The sequence below is a fragment of the Vombatus ursinus genome, unplaced genomic scaffold, assembly GCF_900497805.2.
Source record: "Vombatus ursinus unplaced genomic scaffold, bare-nosed wombat genome assembly UNPS02015098.1, whole genome shotgun sequence".
NCBI classification, from domain to species: Eukaryota; Metazoa; Chordata; class Mammalia; order Diprotodontia; family Vombatidae; genus Vombatus; species Vombatus ursinus.
Genome location: NW_020954876.1, coordinates 11,711 through 17,684, shown reverse-complemented (window position 1 = coordinate 17,684; position 5,974 = coordinate 11,711). Strand labels below are relative to the sequence as shown.

The 5,974-nt window shown below is 44.1% G+C and overlaps 1 protein-coding gene across 1 annotated transcript in view; it reads right to left on the bottom strand.

Moving 5' to 3' along the window:
- Nucleotides 1-5,974, bottom strand: part of LOC114031212 — a 28,565-nt gene that overhangs the window by 18,225 nt on the left and 4,366 nt on the right. The gene's annotated exons all lie outside the window — the stretch shown is intronic.

The window sequence follows — 5,974 nt, the reverse complement described above, 5'->3', positions numbered from 1 at the left end:
GAGAGTGGCCAAGTAGTTCATGAGGTAATAGAATTCCCAAGGGTGGGAAATGGAGCCTAGGCAGGACCAATGATGGGAAGTGGCCTGGGGCCATAGGGAGGCAAGACAATAGAAGGGAGATTGGGTGTAGCCACAATGAAAGACCAGTTGATGGGACCGTAGCCTCCAGAGATTTGGCCACTGGGAAAGTACAGAGTCCATGAGGCAATAGAATTACCAAGGGTGGGAAATGTTCTGGGGCCAGAGTTTTTCCTTTCTGGGGCTCAGATTCCAACCCCATCAGGGCCAGAATTTTTCCTTTCTGGGGCTCAGATTCCAACCCCATCAGATGTAGGAGGCGGTTGGCGGGACCAGCCAACAAGAGGAGTGAATGGCATTGTGAGAGTCTGGAGGAGCTGGATTGAAATCCTGCCTAACGTGCTTATTAGCTCTCTATGACCCTGGTCTAGGAGAAGTTTGGACTCAGGAGCTTTGAAGAGCCTTCCAGCTTTAGATCTATGGTTCTGTGATCTAGCTAGGTGACCACAGGCAAACCACTTAACTAAGGCTCAGTTTCCTCATCTGTAAAATGGGGATAATAGTTACACCTACCTCCCAGGGATGTAGAGAGAATCAAATAGGCCGAGGCAACTCGCAAAACTTAAGGTGCTATAAAAATGATAGCCATCATTATTATTATTATTCATTCATTTAATAAACATTTATTAAGCACCTATTATTAGCCACTTAAATTAAATCAGGCAATTCACAGGCAGGTCAGATACTGAAGCTGAAGCTTAAACACTTTGGCCACATAAGGAGAAGATGGGGACTCATTGGGAAAGACTCTGGTGTCAGGAAAGATGAAAGCAAAAGGAAAATGGGACACAAGAGGATGGGATGGATAGAGTCGTGGAAGCGACCAACGTGAGCTCTGACAGACTTCAGGAGAGAGTGGAGGCTAGAAGGGCCCGCCATCCTACAGTCTATGAGGTCAAAAAGAGTCAGACATCACCTAATGACTCAACAGCAGCAACAATTACGTTCCAGGCATTGAGCTAAGCATTGAATATACAAAAAGAAGCAAAAGACCGTCCCTGCCCTCAAGGAGCTTACAGTCTAATGGGGGCGACAACATGCAGACCAATATTCTATATGCAAAATAAGCTATCTACAGGATAAATAGGAAAAGATGAATAGAAGGAAGGCACTGGAATTAAGAGAGGTTGTGGGAAGGCTTCCTGCAGGAGGAACGACTCGAGTCGGGACTTAAAGGAAGCCAGCGAGTTGGAAGTCAGAGCGCAGGAGAGAGAGCGTGTTCCAGGAATGGGGGGAGAAAAAGCCAGAGAAAATGCCTGGAGACATGGAAGATCTTGGTGGAGCGGTCAGGAGGCTGGTGTCACTGGATCAAAGAGGAGTGTTGAGGAATGAGGCGTAAGAAGACCTGATGCAGCCTGAGACAGAATCCCTTCTCTTGGCTGTCCTATCACACTGTTCATTTTCATCTTATCAGATTCAGCCCAAAGTCCCAGAGTAAGATCTTCAACACGCCTTCAAGTCTATCACTGGGTGCCATGTCTATGAAAGCTTTCCAGCTTGGTAGAGCCTGCCCGAGCCTTTGAGAATTCAGTGCCACCTCCAACCACGTGGGTTGAAGCCCTGGGGTGAATGGGATGTTTATTGGAATTTTTTTTTTTTTTTACTAATCAGCAAGACAAGTGCCCTTGGGAATCTAAGCCTCCCTGCATTTGCAAGTGAGCAACCCATGCTGAGTGGCACAGTGGATAGAGTGCCAGGCCTGGCGTCCAAAAGGACCTGAGTCCAAATCCAGACTCAGACACTTACTAGCTATGTGACCCTGGGCAAGGCACTTAATTCTGTTTGCGTCAGTTTCCTCACCTGCAAAATGAGCTAGAGAAGGAAATGGCAAACCACTCCAGTGTCTTTGCCAAGAAAACCCCAGAACAGGATAACAAAGAGTTGGACACAGCTGAAATGACTAAACAAGAAGACTTCCTTAAGGAAAAGGAAGAATTGAGTATTCAATCAGTTTCTCCCAGACCCCAGACTCAATCACACAGACAGGATGGCAAAGCGAGCCACCCACTTGGGACATGGTATTAGAAAGACCCTTCTGAAGGTGACAAAATGTGTGATATCTTACAGGAAAGGTGTGGGCATGGAGGGACGATTGTAGCTGTATGTACCATATAGTACGATGATGTATGGACATTCTTTTGTTTCTGCACCAAAGAGAGAGCGCTGTCCAGCAGTCGAGTAAGAGGCCACTGAAGAAGGTGCCTTCTAAGAATAAAACTGACACTGAAATGTGATCTGTGATTATTTGCATGAAGAATCAGAGGCTTGAGGCACAATAATGAGTTGTTGAAGGTCATAGGACCAGGAAGTAGGGAAGTCAGGATCATTATTTTACAGACGAGGACACTGTGATCTCCAATATGCTGGCTGTCCTTCAAACAAGGATTAGGCTTGCTCTCTTTGGCTTCAGAAGCCGTGCTAGGAGCAATAGGTGGGAGCTTCAGAGACGAAGCTTTGGTAGCCTGCGATTAGAAAAGTCTCCTGACAGTAACTGAAAGTGGAGTGGAGGGGCAGCTAGGTGGCACAGTGGATAGAGCACCAGCCCTGAAGTCAGGAGGACCTGAGTTCAAATCCGGCCTCAGACCAAACACTTAACACGTACTAGCTGTGTGACCTTGGGCAAGTCACTTAACACTGACTGCCTCACCGAAAAAAAAAAAAAAAGTGGAGTGGAAAATCTCAGGAGGTTGTGTACTCCTCCTTATGGGAAGGCTTCAGGCAAAACTGGATGACCACTTGGGAGAATGTTGCAGGTCATAGGTTGGACCAGAGGCCTCTAAGCTTGTCTTTGAACTCTGAATAGTCTTTGATGCTCTCAGATCCATTTGGATTTTGTCATCTAGTGTGTTAGTTATTTTTCCAGCTTTGTGGAATCTTGAATTTAATAAGTATGCCATTAATGAAAATGTTAAGAAATGTTAAGCATTCCATTGGAGTTGTCCTTCCAAGTTAGCATCAACCCATTAGCTACTATTTTTTGGGTCTGACCATTCCATTACTTACAAATTTACCTAACTATGATCTAATGCAGCTCTCTTGATTTTGTCTACAAGGACAAAATGGTAAACTGTCAAAAGGTTTGCCCAAATCCACAGTTGCTCCGGTCTTTAGCAGGCCAAGAAGCAATCTTTGATCATAACTGTTTGCTTAGATACATTCCCTGTCCAATTAGGTTAGCCTGAAAAGGCCACTCTACTCCTTGCTGTTTCCCTTGTGGGCATGCATATTTGTTCAGTCATTCAGTCATGTCTGGCTCTTTGTGATCCTATGGACCATAGCACACCAGGCATTTCTATCCTCTATTATCTATGATCTACTGTCTCCTAAAGTCTCTCCAAACTCACGTTGGTTGTTTCCATGATACTATCTATCCATCTTATTCTCTGCTATCCCCTTACCCTTTTGCCTTCAAACTTTTCCAACATCAGGGTCTTTCCCAATGAGTCCTGTCTTCTCATTACGTGGCCAAAATATTTAGGCTCCAACTTTAGAATTTGATCTTCTAGTGAATTTTTGTTGTTCAGTCATTTTCAATCACGCCCAACTCTTCATGACCCACTTTGGGGTTTTCTTGGCAAAGATACTGAAGTGGTTTGCCATTTCCTTTTCCAGCTCATTTTACAGGTGAAGAATTGAGGCAAACAGGGTTAAGTAACTTGCCCAGAGTCACATAGCTAATAAGAGTCTGAGGCTGGATTTGAACTCAGGAAAATGAGTCTTCCTGACTCTAGGGCCAGCACATTATATACCACCTAGCTGCCCATGCTTTCCAGTTAATAGACTGAATTAATTTCTTCAAGTATTGACTGATTTGATCTCCTTCTGTCCAAGGGACTCTCAACCGCAATTCAAAAGCATTGATTCTGTGGTGCTCAGCTTTCTTAATAGTGCAACTCTCATAGCCAGACATTGCTGCTGGAGAAATCCTAGCTTTGACTACATGGACCTTTGTTGGCAAGGTGATGTCTGCTTTCTGGTTTGCTATCCAGATTGCCACAGCTTTCCTTCCAAGGAGTTAGCGTCTTTTAATTTGATAGCTGAAGTTATCATCTGCCCCAGATCTTTGAGCCCCAGAATAATAAAATCTGACACTGCTTCCATTTCTGCCCCCTTTATTTGCCAAGAAGCTATGAGACCAGTCCTCAAGATCTTAGTTTTTTTTTTTGATGTTAAGCTTCAAGCCAGCTTTTACACACTATTTTACTCTCATCGAGTCTTCTTAATTCTTTGCTTTCTGCCATCAGAGTGGTATCATCTGCATATCTGAGATTATTGATATTTTTCCTGGCAACCTCAAGTCCAGCTTTTGATTCATTCAGCCTGGCATTCTGCACAATATACTTTGCATAAAAGTTAAATAAATAAAGTGACAACATACAGCCTTGTCATGCTCCTTTCCCAATCTTAAACCAATTAGTTGTTCCATGTTCAATTCTAACTGTTGCTTCTTGACCCTCATACAGCTTCCTCAGGAGACAAGTAAGATGATTTGGTCTCCCCGCGCCGCCCCCCCCCCCCCAAGACTTGCCACATTTTATTGTGAGGCTTTAGTGGAGTCAGTAAAGCAGAAGTAGATGTTTTTCTGGAGCTCCCTTGCTTATAAATGTTGGCAATTTGGTCCCTCTGCCTGACCTTGTGCTAATTCTCAGCTCACACATTGTTGAAGCATAGCTTGTAGAATCTTAAGCATAACCTGGCTGGCATGTGAAATGAGCACAGTTGTTTGGTAACTTGAACATTTCTTGGTATTGCCCTTTTATAGGATTTTGGGACATAAACTGATCTTTTCCAGTCCAGTGGCCGCAGTTGAGTTTTCCTAATTTGCTGGCATATTGAGTGCAGCGGTTTAACAGCCTCATCTTTTAGGATTTTAAATAGCTCGGCTGGAATTCCATCACCTCTGCTAGCCTTATTGTTAGCAATGCTTCCTAAAGCCCACTTGACTTCATTCACATCAATTCTTTGGTGCTACAGTGGTCCATGGCTCACAGTAATATGGCATCGCTGAAATTTGAAATGACTATGTGAATAAATCACACTTTTAATTGCCAATGTGTCAAACATGGTCATGTTATGGCAAACCAAATTCTGCTTGGCTCTTTTTTCTGCTTATAGCATGTTGCCTTTAATCATCTTTCTCATCTGATCTTTCTCTCCTAGATTTATTTTTAGCTCTTTTTAAGGACTCCTCTGCCTATCCCCACCAAATTTCAGTTCTCAGAGGTGCGAGATATACCAGTAGTCATTTACTTATACTCAAGACAAACTCTCCTCTATGACATAATAATAATAGTGGCTAAAGTTTCCATAGCACCTACCATGTGCCAGGCACTATACTAAGCACTTTACAACTATTACTTCATTTGAGCCTTACAATAACCTTGGGAGGTAGGTGCTGTTATTATGCCTGTTGTTGCAGATGAGGAAACTGAGGCAAAGAGAGGTTAAGTGACCTGCCCAGGATCACATAGCTAGGAAGTGTCTGCGTCTGGATTTAAAATTGAGTCTTCCTGACACCAGGTCCAGGGCTTTAACCACTGCACCACCCAGCTGCTTCATCAATATGCGTGACAATTATTACTCATCAGTAAAGAGGCTGGGGTATGGAGTTGGGGGACCTGGGTTCCGATCTCTCCTCTGCTGCTTATGACCTGTGTGGCCTCAGACAACAAGCCCCTTAACCAGTCTGGAACTGAGTTTCCTCCTCTGTATAATGAGACCTCTGAGGGGCATCTGTGGCAGCATCTTCTCCCTCTCAAAGCTCCAACTCTTGATGAGTTTTAACTTCCATCAAGCCTGCAGCTTCTACCCATTTGCCCCTAGTTCTGAACTCTGAGTCCCACTTATCCCTGTGACTTCAAAGCATCTGAAAGTTTGATAGCTGTAGGGAGAGGTG